The following is a 20,566-nucleotide window of genomic DNA, read 5'->3' on the forward strand; positions in this document are numbered from 1 at the left end:
GAACAAAGCTGGAGGCATCACACATTTCAAACTATATTACTCATCTGTAGTAATCAAAACAGAATGGTATTAGCATAAAAAAGACACATAGATCAAAGGAACAGAATTGAGAGCACAGAAATCCATGCTTACATGGTCAACTAATATTTGACAAGGGAGCCAAGAACTGGATATGCACATACAAAATAATGAAACTGGACTTCTGTCTTAGACCACTCACAAAAATGAACTCAAAATGGATTAAATAAGGTGTGAAACCACAAACATAGGGAAAAAAGCTCCTTGATATTTGTCTTGGCAATCACGTATTAGATATAACACATAAAGCACAAGCAACAAAATAAACAAGTAGGCCTACATCAAACTAAAAAGCTTCTGCACATTAAAAAAAGAATTACAATGAGAAGTCAACCTATGGAATGGGAGAAAATAATTTGCAAACCTTCTGTCTGATAAGGGGTGAATATTAAAAATATATAAAAAAAAACATACAACTCAGCAGATAAACTAAATAATCCAGTTAAAATGGGCAATGGACCTGAATAGACATTTTTTTTTTTTTTGCAAAGAAGACAGTCAAATGGTCAATAATACATGAAAAGTTGTTTAACATCTCTAATCATCAGGGAAATGCAAATCAGAACCACAATAAGCTCTGAGGTCACATCCTTTAGAATGGCTATTATAAAAAAGGGGAAAACAAATGCTGGTGAGGATGTGGAGAGGAGGGAGCCCTCGTGCACTGTTGGTGGGATTGTAAATTGGTACAGCCACTATGGAACTGTAAGATGGTTACTCAAAAAAAATAAAAATAGAATTATCATATTATCCAGCAATTCTACTTCTGGGTGTATATCCAAAGGCAGCAAAATCACTATGATGAAGAGATATCTGCACTCCCATGCTCATTGTAGCATTATTTACAGTAGCCAAGGTATGGAAACAATCCAAGTGTCCATCAACAGATGAGTGGATAAAGAAAATGGGTGAAAATAGTCAAAGAGTACAAACTTCCAGTTATAACATAAATGAATTCTGATATATAATGTACAGTATGATGACTATACTTAACAATACTGTGCTTTAGACTTAAGAGTTGCTAAGAGTAAATTTAAAAAGTTTTTTTGTCACAAAAATGGGAATTATGTGAGGTGACAGATGTGTTAACTGACTTTATTGTGGCGTTCATTTTGAAATGTATACATGTATCAAATCATCACATTGTACACCTTACACTTACACAATGTTATATGTCAAATATATCTCCATAAAACTGGAAGAAAAGAAAGCAAAAGACAACCCGTAGAGTGAGAGAAAATATTTGCAAGAAATTTGTCAGCTAAGGGTCCAGGATTAAGAATATATAAAAACTCTTATAAATCAACAATAAAAAATTAAATAACCCAATTAAAAAATAACAGAGGACTCAAATAGACCTTTTCAACCCCTAAATGACATACTGATGGCAAATAAGTACATAAAAAGATGCTCAACATCATTAGTCATTAGGGAAACACAAATCCCAACTACAATGGGATGCCACTTCACAACCATGAGGATTGCTATAATAATAACGAAAAAACACCAGACCATACCTGTGTTGGTGAGGATTTGGAGAAATTTGAACTCTCATACATTGTTGGTGGGACTGGGGGCCTCAGAACCAGCCATGCATGCCTGGACACTTGACCTACAAAATAGCAAAATAATAAACTTGTGTTGTTAATCCACTACATTTGATATGGTAGTAATAGAAAATGACCCAGTAATCCCACTTTTAGGAATATATCCCAAGAAACCAGAAACACCAATCAGAAAGGATATATGCATCCCTATGTTCATAGCAGCACAATTTACAATAGCTAAGATTTGGAAACAGCCTAAGTGCCCATCAGCAGATGAGTGGATTAAAAAGCGGTGGTACATCTGCACAATGGAATACTATGTCGCTATAAAAAAGAAGGAGCTTTTACCATTTGCAACAGCATGGATGGAACTGGAGAGCATTATGCTAAGCGAAATAAGCCAGTTGGAGAAAGATAAATATCACATGATCTCACTCATATGTGAAATATGATCAACATAATTTGAGGAACAAGAATAGATCCAGAGACAAATGGCAGGGGAGGGGACAGGGTTAGAGATCAACCAAAGGACTTGTGTGCCTGCATATTAGCATAACCAATGGACACAGACACTGGGGCAGCGGGGGCTTGCCCGGGGTGGGAATGACTAGAGGGGGAAGGTCAAGCGGGGAAAAAGGAGACATATGTAAAACTTTAGGGAAAAATTATTTACACACATAGTTTATAAATAAAGTAAAAGTTATAGAAAAAAAGGAAAATTAACAATATGATTATCAAGGCTAGGTTATAGGCCAAAGGGCACTACAATTTCCACCTGGCATGCTCTCTCTCTCTCTCGACTTATACCTTTGGAACATGGAGAAACCATGAAAGAAGCAGGGCTAACCAGAAGACGCCATGCTGGAGAGAGCACACAGAGATAGAGAAGTCCCAGGTGTTCCGTTCCTAAGCTGTTTAAATCTTCCAGTTTAGGTGCCAGACATCTCAGAGGATGCTTTTGATATGGATTTAGGTCTCATCAGATGGAGAGACTCCTAGTAAGAATCCCCTAGCTTAGCCTAATCACCCTCCATAACTATGAGATAATGATAATGATAAGAATGACTATTGTTTTATGAAACTAAATTTGTAATGATTCATTATACAGCCATAAGATTTCCAAATACTTCCTCCCCCCCACCCCACCCCACATAGAGAGATTAAAAGCTTTTTCTGTATGAAGCTGAAGGAGCTGCATCATAAAGAAGCATATAGAAAATCATAGAGAGGGGACTGATATGAGCCTTTATTTTTCATTTATCTGGTAAGGCTGAAAGCAAAACAGCAAGTGCCTGTGGTTCACTTTTCATCTAGGAAAAGGATTGGCAAACTTTTACTTAAAGGCCAAGATAATAAATATAATAAATATAATAAATATTATAGGCTTCTCAGGCTAAGAAGCAAAAGCAAGGCTACAACATAGTAACTTATATAACCACATAACATATAGCCATTTATTTTTATTAGCTAAATACCTGGACTAAACTCCATATTTTGTTGAAAACAATCATGCCTCTTTGCTTCCTAATATCCTGCTGCAGGCAGGCTGCTCTTCAATGCAGGCTGCTTCTCTAAGCTCTGAAATGTGCAAGGATTTCATTCTCTAGACAAGGATGGGGTGGGTTGTGATTTTAGCCATTCTGTGTGAGGCCAGCTTCTCTTTGCAGGCGTTTTTCACTTGAAAGTTTCCAGATACCTTGTCTCAAACTGAGCAGGAAAATGCTAAATTAAATTTGAGACAGAAATGGTCGATTTTTCCAGAGCTTTCACAATTCTTTTGCACATGATGTCATATCAAGTGTGGCGGAAAGAAAACTAGGTTTCAAGTCACAAGATTTGAATATGAGCTACTTTCTAGTTGCCAGTACCAAGAGCATGACAGTTAACATCTTTGAGCTTCAGTTTCTGTACAGCATAATATCCGCCTGCTCACTTAATAAGAGTGCTCAAAGTTTAAATGAGAAAAAATATATAAAGGTGAATTGCAGCTAGAAAGTGCATGACACATGCTTATTGTTATTGATGTGCCTATCACAAAGCATTTGGTCTTCTCATTCTGACTCCCTCTTCCTTCTCCCCTTTCCTTCCCTCCCTCTTGTGTTTTGAAATCTTCCCTATTTTTTGTTCTGCGCGGGTCTATTCTGCTATTGGCTTAACTGATAAATTAATTTTGGTGGCCTCTCATTCAGTATTCTATATTTTTATCTAATGTCTCCCAGTAGTGATTTTCTGGAAATAACATGCAAAATACGATGACCTCCAGTAGTGAGGAATGTGGATATGTGGCATGTGATTGTGGAAGGTATCTTATCTTAGAAGGACCTTTTGGAGTGTATATTAGCTTTTTTTTCCATACACTTATTAGTTCTCAAATAATTAGATGTAACTGCTAATCATTGCTTAGTGCTGTAGATTTAATAGTGAATGAAACAGGCAAGGTCACTCCTGCATATATCTTACATGTTCATGGAGAATGGATTATTTTCTCAATGCTGCTGTATGAAATGACCACAAACCTATTATATCTCAGTTTCAGAGGTCAGATGTCTAAAATGGCTTCACAGGGCTGCGTTCCTTCTGGAGGCTCCAGGTGAGAATCGGTTTCCTTGCCCTTTCTAGAAGCTTCCTACATGCTATGGCTCATGTCCCTTTCTGTCTATCTTCATAGCCAGGAATTGTTCATCTTCAAATCTCTTTCTCTCTGTCTCTCTGCTTCTATTATCCATTATCATATAACCTTCTGTCTGACTCTGAGCCTTCTGCCTGCTTCTTATAGGGATCTTTGTGATTACTGTGGGTTTTCTAGGTGGACCCATAATCTCCCCAACTCAAGATTATTAATCACATCTGGAAAGTACCTTTTTTCATATAAAGTAACATTTACAAGTTCTGGGAATTAGTATGTGTACATCTTTCTAAGGGGTCAACATTCAGTCTACCACAAGAGAAGGTAAACAGGGTTACAAATACATAGATGATTTTAAAGTGTGATTTGTGCTATGAAGGCAATTACTGGGGTAATAAGATAGAGCTGCACTGTGTGGTAGCCACAGCCACACATGACTACTGAGTTCTTTAAATGTGGCTACTATAATTGAGAAGCTCCAATTTAAATTTTACTTAATTTTAAATGAATATTATTTCATATATTTTTATAAGTGTTTTTTCCTTTTTATTGAATTTATTGGGGTTACACTGATTAGCAAAATTATATAGGTTTCAGGTGCACAATTCCACACCACATCATCTATACACTGTATTGTGTGTTCACCTCCCCAAGTCTCTGTCCATCACCATTTATCCCCCTTTACCCTCCTCCACCTCCCTTACTCCCCTCCCCCCAGCAATCACCACACTATTGTCCATGTGATTTTTCTCTTTCTTTTCTTTTTTGTTCAATCCCTCTACCTCCCCCTCCAGCCCCCCCCCCCCCCACAGCTGTCAGCCCACTCTCTATCTATGAGTCTGTCACTATTTTGCTTGTTAGTTCATTTTTGTCCATTAGATTCCACATATGTGTGAAATCGTATGCTAGTTGTCTTTCTCTGACAGGCTTATTTCAATTAGCATAAATTCAGATGGCTAGTGGCTACTGTATCAGACAGCATAGCTCTTGGCTTTTTAGAAGACACTGAAGAAAATGTTCCCTCTGTCTTTAACTTAGATGAATTGTATGAAGATCCATGAAAGCAGTCAATCCCCATTGACCTTAAAAGATGGAATGAGGCTGGTCAGGTGAGCAACTAGATATTTTTCCCTAAATAAGCAAAAGAGAATCACTCCCTATTACCATTTGGCAGGTAATGACAAGCACCGATCATAATATAGTTGGCCCTTAATATCCACAGATGTGGAACCCGTAGATATGGAGGTCTAAAGGATTTGAGCACCAGGTATCTACAGGCAGTCCTGGAAACCAACACCAAGGGATGATTGTTGTTCATTTCCTTCTTTATCCACATACTTGCCCTGGCTTTGTGGTGAGCTGAGTGTATTTATTCACGTCTTGGATTTGGGCTTAGCCATGTGACTAGTTTTAGTCAATGAAGTGCGACATAAGCACAGGCTTTACTAGTAAATGTGATTGCATGGCTTATTTTAGCCTCTTGCTTTCTTGTGATGACCATGAGAGCAATCTACTCTGGGTAGCCACTGGTCCAAGGAGAGAGTGGAGACATGTGGAAAGAGAACTCAATGCAATTTAGAGACTAAAATCTTGAACCTGGAGTCCATCCTAGCCCAGTTGGAGGTATAGCCAATCTGCAGGTTTGTTTTAAGACACAGAATTTTAGGTCAATTTGTTACTAACCATCATTATAGCATAGCTGACTAAATATAAGGGGAACTATAAGGAGGAGTTCTCTTTTCTTGGAGGACTTTGTACATTACTGAGGGAGGCTGAATTAGCCTCCCTAATTCTTCTGAGCTTGCTCCGGATTTACATTTAACACGGAGAGACCAGAGAGAGATTTTTTGCTTTCAAGTTAGTTTTGTTTAGTAGTTTTAACAAAAAGGATACCTTCAAAGTCAAGGATTTGTTGTAATAGAAATTGCACAGCTCAGTAGACAAGGTAGATGAGTGAAACTCTTCACTTTAACAAGGTCTATTTCTGGCTTCAATGACACAACTTTCTCTTTCAAGAACTCACCATCTCTCAAGCTTTGTTACCAGGAAAGCAAGGAAAACATCACTAGCTAGCCTTCCTTCCAAAGAAAGTGTGATAAAAACAAAGATGGCAAAGATTTTTAAAATCCCACAGTACTTTAAATACATGGCTTTTCTTTCAATAGCTATAGTAAACCTGGCTATGCCTCTCAAATGGACATTATCTTTTTAGTGTCTGAGGGCAGGATTAGCCACCTCTCCTGTTGTTTCTTTACATGGCCAAAAATGAGTGAATTTTTCTCCCTGTGATTTTTGTTGCCTCCTGAGCATTAATGGTGCTGGAATAGTATTATACTCCCCCCCCCCCAGGTGCATTGATTTTCCTGCTTGAATTGATGTAGTCCCACAAAGAGAACACGTCATTGTTATTATCCTTTTGGATGCTCTATTCGCTGGCTCGGCTACTCCACTCAACTTAATCAAAAGTAGGCTGTGTCTATGGAAGGAAACACAGCTTTTCAGTAGTGGGAAACTTCCTGAGCTTGAAGGATGAGAATAGGCATCTACTCAAATATTAGGGGCATCAGATTTCAAAACTTCAATGTAGCAATTGATGAAGTTATCAATGGAACAGCAAACTATAGACTACAAGATTTTGAACTCTACTTGCTTATGTATGTACAAGAAAAATCACTTCCTATATGTTTGAATCTGGAAACAGAGGCCAAAAATCATGACTATTGTCTCTATTTTCTCTGTTTTGGATGAAGACATTTATTCACTGAGAAAGCCATTAAGTTGGGACAATTACCAATATCCACAAGGGAAATTTGGCTTATTCCCCTGTGTTTTGGTGGAGTTGTCATTGTCAACTGAATTGTATTATCCCTACTTGTGGTATATGTTCAAAACCTTCTCCCCAGGCCAGACAGCCAGGCGATCATAGTCCTTTGTGTTGAGAACTAATGAAGCAATGCTTTTCCCTAATGCTTCAACAGAGCTGAAACCAAGGCGGGTGCATAGCTGAGTTAAACTGGAAGTTGAATGTAGTAAGCCAGGGAGGTGTATAAGCAGATGGTTAAAACCAAAAGGCCAGAAGAAGAGAGTGGCAGGGATTTGGTGCCAGGGAGAAGAGAAATCCACTTCAAGAAAGCAGGGCATCATCCCAGGCCATTCTTGGAACAGGCCCCATTTTTGAGCAGCTAGCACCTATGTGCTTGTAGGAGTGTATGATAGAAGGAGACAACTATAAAGGACTAAGTTGGGACCTCTCCTCCAAATCTGTCTCTCCCACAGGGCTGTGAGCTCTCTGAGGAAGGTCTAATTCTTCCTCTCTCCCTTAGTGCTTATTATATATGAACTAAATAGATTTTGGCAGCATGGTAAAATAATTATCCCGATTAAGCAGATACACAATATTTTTGTTAATGTAACTATGTAAGTAATTCCAGTTTTACAATGAGACTGTTGGGTTAGATGAATAAAGCTTCAATTATATATTTAGTTGCAATTTGTGCAATGGAAGAGCAGAAAAGACAGAATTTAAAAGGTGAACTTCACAGTTTTTGAAGAAAAATGCTGTTTACAGCCAGGATTGTCTGTGACCAAGCTAAGTACATGTTTTCAAAAAGGCTACTGTAATTCTCTGGAGTTAGTAAAAATTGTAGCTCCTACTGCGTTGAAAAGAAGATGGACTTAAAACATACCCTTAAGTTTTTTTGTTTTGTTTTTTGAGAGAAAAGCACTTTAAAAAAAGAAAATGCCATATAAATGCCAAGTCTTATTACCATCACTGTCATGAATACCTTCAAGCCACAGAGAAACAGGTTCATAAAAAAAGTCTGCTTTGGAGACGGGCCAGTGAGAAAAGTTCACTTTAGATATTCTATACACAAGCTGCCTGCATTTAGTGCCATTTTCCTGAAATCCCAAATTATTACTCTCACCACTGTGTGCAGGAAAATGATCAGGTAAATAAAGAGCACAGCAGGGAGAAAATGTTAAATGCATACAGAGTGGTCTAATGATAACATTCCCAGTGCAATATTACTTTCAAGTAAATCATAGTGTGACAATAACAATATACATTCCTGTTACTGACCACTGTCACCAATCAGCATGCAGCACTGACTCGTTTTATCTTTCCCTACAGCTACAGAAAGCCCGAAAGAAATCTTCCACACATGAATGAATGTCATGTCTATTTGGCCTGCAGCTTTTCCAGAACTGCTACCCACATTCATCTATACATTTCTAGTATTTCTCTCTCTCTCTCTCTCTCTCTCTCTCTCTCTCTCTCTCTCTCTCTCTCTCACACACACACACACACACACACACACACACACACACATACACACACCCTTAGGGTAAGAGGTTGGCAAACTACAACCTGCAATCCAAATGTAGTGCCAAATGCCCAAATTTCCATTGCCTATTTTTGTATCATGAGCTAAGAATGGCTTTTACATTTTAAATGGTTGGAAAAAAACATTCAAAGAAGAATAATATTTCATGACAAGTGGAAATTAGATGAAACTTAAATGCTGATGTCCGTAAATAAAGTTTTATTGGAACATAGTCATGGTCATGAGTTTATGTATCATGCATGGCTTCTCTCATTCCACAACAGAGGCGAATAGCTGTGACAGAGACCCTATGACCCACAAAGCTAAAAATATTTACCTTCTGGCTCTTTAAGAAAAAAAAAGTGCTAAAAATTTCCTGATAGAGAGCATACTTGTTGCTCCTTTTAAAAAATTGCTTTTTAAATGGAAGTATAATTTAATACTTCAATAAAGGGTACAAATTTTATGAAATTTTATATATTTGTTCATCTGTATGACCACTACTCATATAAAAGCAAAAAAGATTTTCAGTACCCAGAGGCTTCCTCCCAGCAAACTTTCCCTCCCTAACTTACCCATTTTTGCTAAAGACTATCACCATGAGTTGATTCTTCCTATTTTTGAAATTTATATAAGTAGAGTAATATAGTATGTATTTTTTGTTTGGTTAATTTTATTCAGCATCATGTCAGTGAAATTCACTTACATTGCCCATGACAGTAGTTTGTTATATTGTATGAATATACTATACTTTAGTTATATATCTATTCTACTCCTGTTGGATATTGGGTCATCCTCATTTAGTTTTACTATTGTGAATACAGCTGCTGTGAACATTCTTGTACATGTATTTCGGTGACCATTTACATCCAATGTCCTTGAGTATATGCCTAGAATGGAACTTCTGGGAGGCTAGTCCTTTTTCAAAAAAGTATAACCCAGTTTGAAATGAGCAAGATACATTTGGTATAACCTTTTAAAAGTATAAAGCAAAAGTGTTTTTACTTTTGGAGCTGGATACTGGAGTTTTTAGGAACTTCTTCAAAAGACTATAGTGAGAGAGATTATACAACATATTTTTAAAATTACAATATATGGTGATTTAAACTATGTGATAGATCCACTAGGGTTCATTTATACTCTATTCTTTAGTGCATTTAAAAATGTTTCCAATAAAAAATAGAAGAAAAAAAAAGGAGAAACGGGTTGAAGAAAATAATGAAGCAGGCCGACTATTATCCAATCTGAACACCAGGCATTGAGCACAGTTTCAACTTCTAGAATTGTGATTAGAGGTGCATTTTCTACAAGGGAGTGCCTCTAGGACTGTCAGCTGATTTCTCAACAGAAACTTTGCAGGCCACAAGGGAGTGGCAAGAATATTTAAAGTGATGAAGGGCAAAGACCTACAACCAAGATTACTCTACCCAGCAAAGCTCTCATTTAGAATTGAGGGTCAGATAAAGAGCTTCACAGACAAGAAAAAGCTAAAGCAGTTCATCACCACCAACCAGTACTACATGAAATGTTGGAGGAGGAGGAGAGGAAGGAAGGAGGAGAAAGAGGAAGAAGAGGAGGAAGAAGAAGAGATAAAATATAAATGACAACAAATACATATCTATCAACAGTTGAACCTAAAAATCAAAATAAATGATCAAGAAATCTAATGAACAAAATAAACTGGGAATGAAACAGAAGCAGAGGCATGGAACCATGGAACAGACTGACGAATCTCAGAGGGAAGCAGGGAGGGAGGGAGGGAAAGGATTAATTGAAGATCACACAGACAGTAGAGTGGTAAAGGCCTGGGGTGGGGCAGGAACCAGGTGGAGGGGAGGCAAAGAGGGAGAAAAAAGGGGGACATCTGTAATACTCTCAACAGTAACGATTTTTTTTTTAAAAATGAGCAGATTTGAATGGACACGTCACCAATGAAAGTATACCAATGCAAATCAGCATATAAGATGCTCAACATCATAATTTATTGGGAAAATGGTAATTAAAACTGCAGTGTAATACCACTACATCTCCATTAGTATGACTAAGATTGAAAGGACTGCCTGGGGTATGGCTCAGTGGTTGAGCGTCGACCCATGAACCAGGAAGTTACAGTTTGATTCCAGGTCAGGGCACATACCCTGATTGTGGGTTCGATCCACAGTAAGGGGCATGTGGGAGGCAGCCAATGATGATTCTCACCATTGATGTTTCTATCTCTCTCTCCTTCTCCCTTCACCTCTGAAATCAATAAAAATATACTTTAAAAAAAAAGGACTGATCACCTCCTCTGTTGACAGGAATGTAATTAAACTGGAATTCTTTTTCAAAAACTTTTATCTTTATTGTTGAAAGTATTACAGATGTCCCCTGAGTTTATATTAATAAACTTGGAAATAAATGAGATACATTATTAGGATTAATAAAAGTTTATGTATTTCTGAATACAAAGTCAGCATACAAAATCAATTATATTTCAGTATGTGTAAGTAAATAATTAAAATGAAATGAAAATAATGTAATTTACAGCAACAGATGAATCAAATATCTAGGAACAAATCTAAATAGTGTAAGACCAGTACATATAAAATTTTAAAATATAATTTCTTTCCATAAATAAAGTAACAAGTGAATCAACAAACTGAAGATACAACACCATTCACAGATTGAAAGAAAATACTACAATGATTCAATAACCTCAAAATTGACATAAAATTAAACTAAATCCCAATGAACATCTTAGAACATTTTTCTGTTAAAATTGACACATTATAATTTTGAATTATAAATTCAAAAGACAAAAACAGCCAACACATACTTGAAAAATAATAAATTTAGAGTACTTGCTTTATAAAATATCACACATTAAGCTTGGTGTTTGTATCAGAATATAAACTATCTGAATAGAATAGAGAATGTGTAATTGATTAATATATAAAAATACTTGATATAAAACAAAGTGGCAATCCAGAAAAATGAGGAAAGAATTGTCTTTTCAATAGATTATCCTGAAACAATTAGCTATTCATATATACAAATAGCCATCTATTCAAGATGAAATTTTGCCACTACTTCAAACCAAAACTAAAAATCAATTCCATATACAACAAATCTCTGAAACTGAAAGGTAAAACAAAGTTTCTAGAAGAAAGTGTAGGAGAATATTTTCATGGCATTTGACTTGGCAAAGGTTTTATAAACAAGATATAAAACCCATTAACCATAAAAAGGGATAGATAAATTGAACCACATTAAAAGCAGAGTTCTTTTTATAAAAAGAAAACATTAAAAGAGTAAAAAAAGCTATCCATTTAGAAAACATTTACATGTATTTCCAACTAAAGGCTTTTATACAGAGTACAAAATAAGTACTTATAGATTAATAATAAAAAAAGACAATATAACAGAAAAACAAGCAAGAGACTCAACCAAGCACTTCATAATCTATGATATCCAAATGGTAAATGGCAAATTAAATATCTAAAGCCCTACCAGAATTGCTAGAAATTTAAAAACCCTTAAAATGTCTGATAGCTGCAGCAATCCTGAAAAAGAACAAAGTAAGTGGGATCTCAATACCAGATATCAAGATGTATTACAAAGCCACTGTTCTCAAAACTGCCTGGTACTGGCACAAGAACAGACATATAGATCAATGGAATAGAGTAGAGAGCCCAGAAATCGGCCTGAACCAATATGCTCAATTAATATTTGACAAAGGAGGCAAGAACATACAATGGAGCCAAGATAGTCTCTTCAATAAATGGTGTTGGGAAAATTGGACAGATATATGCAAGAAAATGAAACTAGACCACCAACTTACACCATACACAAAAATAAACTCAAAATGGATAAAGGACTTAAATGTACGACAGGAAACCATAAAAATTCTAGAAGAATCCAAAGGCAGCAAAATCTCAGACATATGCCGAAGCAATTTCTTCACTGATACAGCTCCTAGAGCACTTGAAACTAAAGAGAAAATGAACAAATGGGACTACATCAAAATAAAAAGCTTCTGCACAGCAAAAGAAACCATCAACAAAACAACAAGAAAACCCACTGTGTGGGAAAACATATTTGCCAATGTCATATCTGATAAGGGCCTAATCTCCAAAATTTATAGGGAACTCATACAACTTAACAAAAGGAAGATAAAAAATCCAATCAAAAAATGGGCAAAGGACCTAAATAGACACCTTTCAAAAGAGGACTTTCAGAAAGCCAAGAGACATATGAAAACATGCTCAAAGTCATTAATCATCCAAGAGATGCAAATCAAAACAACAATGAGGTACCATCTCACACCTGTCAGACTGGCTATCATCAACAAATCAACAAACGACAAGTGCTGGAGAGGATGTGGAGAAAAAGGAACACTTGTGCACTGCTGGTGGGAATGCAGACTGGTGCAGCCACTATGGAAGACAGTATGGAGTTTCCTTAAAAAACTAAAAATGGAACTCCCATTTGACCCTGTGATCCCTCTTCTAGGAATATACCCCAAGAAACCAGAAACACCAATCAGAAAGGATATATGCACCCCTATGTTCATAGCAGCACAATTCACCATAGCTAAGATCTGGAAACAGCCTAAGTGCCCATCAGTAGATGAATGGATTAGAAAACTGTGGTACATCTACACGATGGAATACTATGCTGCTGTAAAAAGGAAGGAACTCTTACCATTTGCAATGTCATGGATGGAACTGGAGAGCATTATGCTAAGTGAAATAAGCCAGTCAATGAAGGAGAAATACCACATGATCTCACTCATTCATGGATAATAGAGACCATTATAAACTTTTGAACAATAATAGATACAGAGGCAGAGCTGCCTAATCAGATTGTCAAACTGCAGTGGGAAGGCCGGGGAGGGCTGGGGGGCAGGAGGGAGGGGGGAAGAGATCAACCGAAGGACTTGTATGCATGCATATAAGCATAACCAATGGACATAAGACACTGGGGGGTAGGGGAGGCTAGGGGACTGTCGGGGGGGGGGAGGACACATATGTAATACCCTTTGTAATACTTTAAGCAATAAAAAAAATAGATGTATTTTACAAAGTAAAAAAAAATGTCTGATAAAGGCAAGAATGTGGAGCAAGGGGAATATTTGTACACAATTAGTGGGAGATTAAGTTGGTTAAATAACTTGGGAAAACTTCATTAGTGTTTATCAAAGTTGAACACATGCATATACTATGGCCCAGAATTTCCACTCTTAGGCACATAACCAATCGAAATACACACACACACACACACACACACACACACACACACACACACTAGAGGCCCGGTGCACAAAATTTGTGCACTCTTGGGGGTACCTCAGGCTGGCCTGCACCCTCCCACAGTCAAGGAGCCCTCGGGGGTTGTCCGACTAACAGCTTACCTTGCGGGAGAGGCTCCCGCAACAGCCACTGTGCTTGCTAGCCATGAGCCTGTTTCAGGGCTTCTGACTGAGTGGTGCTCCCCTTGTGGGAGTGTACTGACTACCAGGGGGAAGCTCCTGTGTTGAGTGTCTTCCCCCTGGTGGTCAGTGCGCATCATAGCAACTGGTCTTTCTGTTTGGTCAATTTGCATATTAGCCTTTTATTATATAGGATATATATATATATATATATATATATATATATATATATATACACACTATATATATACTAGAGGCCCAGTGCACAAAATTCGTGCACAGGTAGGGGTTCCCTAGGCCTGGCCGGCTATCAGGGCCAATCTGTGTGGTGACCAGAGGGGCATTTGGGGCTCCCGCTTGCATCCACCTTGGCCTGGTGCCGCCCACTCACGTGCTCCACCATCCCACTGCTGTCCCACTTTTGTTGGGTTCCATTGGGGCCGGCAGTGCCTCCACTGCTGCTGGCTGCGAACACCACGTTGCTGACGCCCGCCATGTTCTTCGCCGCCCCCTGGTGGTCAGTGCATGTCTAACCCCCGATTGGTCAAACTCCTGCCCATGGGGACAATTTGCATGTTAACCTTTTATTATATAGGATATGTGCCTAAGCGACTGAACTACTGGTCGTTATGACATTCACTGACCACCAGGGGGCAGACGTTCAACACAGGAGCTGCCCCCTGGTGGTCTGTCTGTTCCCACAGTGGGAGTGCCGCTCAGCTGACCTATGGGTGCCAGATGCAGGGCTCATGGCTGGTAGCCGCAGCCCAGAGACCACAGTGGTGCAGCCTACCAAGCAGCGGCGGTGGCAGGCACAGTGGGGCCGGGATGAGCAGGAGCGGCAGGCGATGTTGGACTGCTAGTTTTGGCCCAATCCCTGCAGGCCACACTGAGGGACCCCATCAGTGCATGAATCCTTGCACCGGGCCTCTAGTGTATACATATTTGGACCAAACATGTTCAGAATGTTTATAGCAGCTGTATTTCAAATGACTAAGAGCTTGAAAATAAACTCTACCAAATGTGCAACCATAGAATGGGCAAACAATGTCTGAAAGAAGCCAGTCACTAAAGAATAGATATTGTTTGATTACATTTTCTTAAAGTTCAAGAATAAGCAAAATGAATCTATGTTCTTTGAATTCAGGATGGTGGTTACATTTAGGGGATAAATGGGTCCCATTAAGAAGAGGCATGCTGGTGGCTTTTTATAGGCTAGATATTTGCTTTTTTGATCTGAGTGGCAGTTACTTAGGTGTGTTCACTCTGTGATAATTCATTAAACGGTACATTGATTTTGCATATATGTTATAGTTCAAAAAAATTAAAAATAACTTGGTTTCCTATCAAATGAAGAGGGCAAACTAAATAATCATGTATATTCTATCATGCTTTCTTTTTTGGCATTCACAGTGATATTCATATGTTTTCTATGTTCATGTGCCAGTAAGCTGATATGCTCTAGTGACAAAAGATTTCAAAATAGATCGATATGAACTGACTTAAAAATGATATTTCATTGTGGTGAAAAAACAAGACTTAGTCTCTTAAATTTTTAAGCGTGGTGTTAACTATAGGCAAAATGTTGTAAAGATGATCTCTAGAACTTATTCAGGTTGAGTAACTGAAACTTTATACCTGAACAGCCACTCCCCCTTTTCCCTTTCCCTACCTCCTAGCAGCCACTATTCTATTTTCTGCTTCCATGAGCTTGACTATTTTAGGTAGCTCATATAACTGGAATCATGTAGTATTTATCTTTCTGTGACTAGCTCATTCCACTTATGTGTCTTCAAGGTTCATCCATGTTGCATCACGATAGGATTTCCTTCATTTTTAATGCTGAATTATATTCCATTGTATGTATATACCACATTTTCTTTATTCAATCATCTGCTGATAGCCATTTAGGTTGCTTTTACCTCTTTGGCTATTGTGAATAATGCTGCAAAAGACATGTAAGTACCAATATTTCTTTAAGATACTGATTTCAATTCTTCTGGGTAAGTACCCAGAAGTGGGATTGCTGGATCATATAGTTCTATTTTTTTAGGACCCCCCCCCCCCATCCTGTTTTTCATAGTGGTTGCACCATTTTGCATTCCCACCAATAATACACAAGGTTTCCAATTTCCCCACATCCTTTCCAACACTTATTTTTTGTTTGTTTGTTTTGATAATGACCCTCCTAACAGGTGTGAGGTGATATTTCATTGTGGTTTTTATTTGAATTTTCCTAAGGATTAGCACCTTTTCTTATACCTGCTGGCCATTTGTATGTCTTCTTTGGAGAAATGTTTATACAGTTCCTTTACCCATTTTATAATTGAGATGTTTATATAATTTTGCTATTGAGTTGATGGAGAGCTTTATATACTTTGGATATTAACCACTTATCAGGTATGTGGTTTGCAAGTATTATTCCCATTCCACAGGTTGTCTTTTCTCTCTGTTGATTGTTTCCTTAACAGTATTTGTTTAATGTGTAAAAATGACAATGCTAAATTAGTTTAATTTAGATTTCATTTTCTTGCAGTTAAACAAAGAACTAATTTTAATTTTATGATTCATAGCTGTCTAAGAGTTCCTTTCACAGAATGGATGTGTAATTTAGTTTTTCTATTTTCTCTGGATGCATTTGACTGCTTTATCTTCTTTAGAAGTTCCAGCTCAGATGTGTTTGGACATTTCAATGCATTTCTGGCTGAGACACAACACAGCCTAATTCCACAAGCATTCTATAACTTAGAAACAGCAAAAACTGATCTATAATATCCACCACCATCATAGAATCTTGTATGCATTCTGGGCCAAATCTCTGAACATTGTCTGAACTTCAGATTTCCAATTTCTAATGGAGATTTGATAATAGTTTTTTGACTCTTTCATTTTCTCATTCTTTGTGGTCTATTTCAGATAAAGCAATTTCTTCTGGTAGTATTGATATATTTTCCCTTTTTAATGCTGGAGACTTACATTACTCTATTTTCACTTTTGTTTATAGAGTTTAATTATAAATATTAAGTATTATTAATGTTTCTGTGCTTGAATGGTAACAAATTTTCTTGAATTATTTAAATACTAGAGGCCCGGTGCACAAAAATTTGTGCACTCGGGGGGGTCCCTCAGCCTGGCCTGTGCCCTTTCGCAGTCTGGGACCCCTTGGGGGATGACCACCTGCTGGTTTAGGCCCGCTTCATGTAAAATTGGGCCCAAGCTGGCAGTCAGACATCCCTCTGGCAGCCCAGGAGCCCTCGGGGGATGTCCACTTGCCAGCGGGGAGCAGGCCTAAGCTGCAGTCAGACATCCTTAGTGCTGCTGAGGAGGCAGGAGAGGCTCCTACCACCACCTCTGTACTGGCAGCCATCAGCCTGGCTTGTGACTGAGCAGAGCTCCCCCTGTGGGAGCGCACTGACCATCAGGGGGCAACTCCTGCGTTGAGCATCTGCCCCCTGGTGGTCAATGTGTGTCATAGTGACCAGTCATTCCCAGTCATTCTGCTGTTAGGGTCAATTTGCATATTACCCTTTTATTATATAGGAGTGCCTGGTGCATTGGTGGGGGCCGGTTGGTTTGCCCTGAAGGGTGTCCCAGATCAGGTGGGGGTCCCGCTGGGGTGCCTGGCCAGCCTGGGTGAGGGGCTGATGGTTGTTTGCAGGCTGGTCAATCCCCCCCCCCAGTGGGGACCCTCACCCCATGGAGGTTTGGCCAGCTTGGGTGAGGGGCTGATGGCTGTTTTCAGGCTGGCCACACCCCATTTAGGGTGGGGCGTACCCACTGGGGTGCCTGGCCAGTCTGGGTGAGGGGCTGAGGGCCGTTTTCAGGCTTGCCAAGTCCCCCGGCGACGGAAGCTCCCAGCCTCTCCTTTTTTTCTTTTTTATATTCTGGGATGTATTTACCTTCTATAATTGAAACTTTGTTGCCTTCAGTGGAGCTCAGAGCCGGCTCCTGCTTGCTCCAGCTCCGTGGCCACGGCTGGCTGAAAGCATGTATCTGGGGTTTATTTATCTTCTATAATTGAAACTTTGTTGCCTTCGGTGGAGCTCAGAGCTGGCTGGGAAGCTTGGCTTCCTCCATCACTGGAGCAAGCAAGCCTCCTGCTCGCTTCAGCTCCGTGGTTTCCGGCCGCCATCTTGGTTGGGTTAATTTGCATATAGTCGCTCTGATTGGCTGGTGGGCGTGGCTTAAGGCGTAGCGAAGGTACGGTCAATTTGCATGTTTGTCTTTTGTTAGATTAGGTAATCACAATGATTTTGAGAAAAATAAGAGATGTAATTGGTGAAGCTGTTAAAATGACTATAATTAAATACATGAGAAAAGGATCCAATTTGTGGAGAGTTGTTTATTCTGTATTTTACCTTTCAAAACAATTAAATTGTTTTTATACATTTATATGCTCACAGGGAATATTTGCAACATACTTTTAAACTGGGGCAAATTCGTATTTTATATCAGCCTATTAGAGAAACAAGCAAAGTGTCTAATCCCCCTCCATTAGGTTGAGGCACATGCTGGTCTTAGAATATGGCTATCCTATTAGTTTTCTCTAATATCTAAGAAAATATGGGAGAACTTACTACAATCATTCTCAGGTCCATGAGGCTAGTAGGATTGCTAGTTAAAGGGCTATACTTCGGCTTTAGCCTCTCTTATTGAGGTACCTATTATTAATGGCTTAAGCCAGGGGTGGGCAAACTTTTTGACTCGAGGGCCACAATGGGTTCTTAAACTGGACCGGAGGGCCGGAACAAAAGCATGGATGGAGTGTTTGTGTGAACTAATATAAATTCAAAGTAAACATCATTACATAAAAGGGTACGGTCTTTTTTTTTTTTTTTTAGTTTTATTCATTTCAAACGAGCTGGATCCGGCCCGCAGGCCGTCGTTTGCCCACAGCTGACTTAAGCTATACTATAGCCATGCTCTAATCTCAGTCGATTCCCCATTCCTCCTTGATTTTAGGAAATTGACTTGCCATGGAGGCATGTGTATTTGGGTATCTGGGTAGACTTGATACGATACGTCTGCCATTTTTCAATTTAATGAAAATCCACAGTGAAATTACATTCTAAATGTCTTTCAAAAAGTTTGGATAATTATTCATTCTATTTGAGCAGCTCAGTAGCCTTTAGTTTTCATCTAATTGGTAATGACCTTCATCCAACTTCCTTGTTTCTCAAATTCCCTAATCACATCGCACAGCAGTACCATCAGACAAGCCTGAAAAAGGCACATGCCGAGACACCAAGGAAATACATGCAGGCTTGAAATACTTAAGAGAACTGGAGGGGACCAAAAAAATGAAAAAACATCAACCTCTTCAAGTTTATAAAATGTAGTATCTGGCACTGAATCTCATTAGATGGTCCAAGAGAGTTTTTAAAATTATTTTCTGAAAAGAACAGACTTTATATTTACAGAAAACCCAAGTTTGGCACGACTTTTGCATTGTTTAATATCATTTCAGAATAGTCAGAAATCTGTTTTAAACATTTATTCATCTTTAAATGAGCCTGACATTATTTTGCAATGATTAGTTAATTAATGTAGCAATGTAACATAGCCAAAGTCTATGCCAATCATTATGAAAATCTTAGAATAACTTGAAGAGATTGTTGTTCCTCAGAAATAAATGCACCATTTTGAGAGAATCAGTGGAGTTCCAGGGCTTTACTACCATGAAGCCAAGTCACCAGATCAAATGTGAAACAATGTAATCAAGAACCTAAATGATTTATCTGAACATTGCAGGCTTGGTTTAATGGAGCTGGAACAACCTGCCTAACCACCTGAGTGTTTGTTATGTCATAGGCTGTTTTGGGATTGTGGAGGCACTAACCATATGACTCTAAGATCTATTTGATTCAATAAGAATTTGTCATAATATTGTACTTGAATTATATAAGGTTCTCTATCATGACATCTAAACAGGGCTGTTGGATAGGCTATTCAGCTTTTCATGTGCTCTGGTAAATTCCCCGGATTGAGTGGGCTGAATGCTGTATTCAGCAATAAGTAGGACTATGAATCAGTTTCTCCACCTGGGCATAAGTAGGAGGAGAAGCTCCAGGCCACAAAGGCTCTTTGTGGTCTTGACTCAAGCCAACCCATGCCTTAAGTTTCCTGGTCAAACAAAGGCTACTGGCTTTGCTATGATGGTGATCAGCTCTGTCTACCCACCTCTCAGCTTCCACTTGCTGGGTTATGCAACTTCTAGGTTATCTTTTCAGCCCTTCATGTTAGATAGGGCTGAGGGACCATGTTTTAAAGTGGGTGGGGCTATGACTCAGCTCTTCTGTCTAGGTGGGGTCACACCAGGCTCCAGGCACCACAGAAGTCCTCTGAGGGCCTGAATCAGGCAGACCTGTGCCCTGCCAAGTTTGTGGTCAGATTGAACCACCAACTTGGTGCTGCACCTGACCAAAGCCACTGGCTGGGACTAACAACTACTTGGGTACTGAAGTTATGAACTTTGTCTGCCAATATCCAAATACTGGTTATTGTAAGAATCTTTTCACTTCTCTGTCATTATCAGATTCCTAGTAGTTGAGCCCTGCAGATGCCTCTGTAATCCTCATGG

General features: G+C 38.8%; 1 long non-coding RNA gene across 1 annotated transcript in view; it reads right to left on the reverse strand.

Moving 5' to 3' along the window:
* Positions 1–563: 563 nt before the first annotated feature.
* Positions 564–20,566, reverse strand: part of LOC308511258 — an 808,460-nt gene continuing 788,457 nt past the window's right edge. Inside the window, exon 6 of the long non-coding RNA XR_013995460.1 lies at positions 564–1,690. This is a non-coding gene — a long non-coding RNA (uncharacterized lncRNA). The remainder of the gene's footprint in view (positions 1,691–20,566) is intronic.

This window comes from Myotis nattereri (assembly GCF_964212035.1).
Source record: "Myotis nattereri genome assembly, chromosome: X".
In the NCBI taxonomy this organism is placed as follows: Eukaryota; Metazoa; Chordata; class Mammalia; order Chiroptera; family Vespertilionidae; genus Myotis; species Myotis nattereri.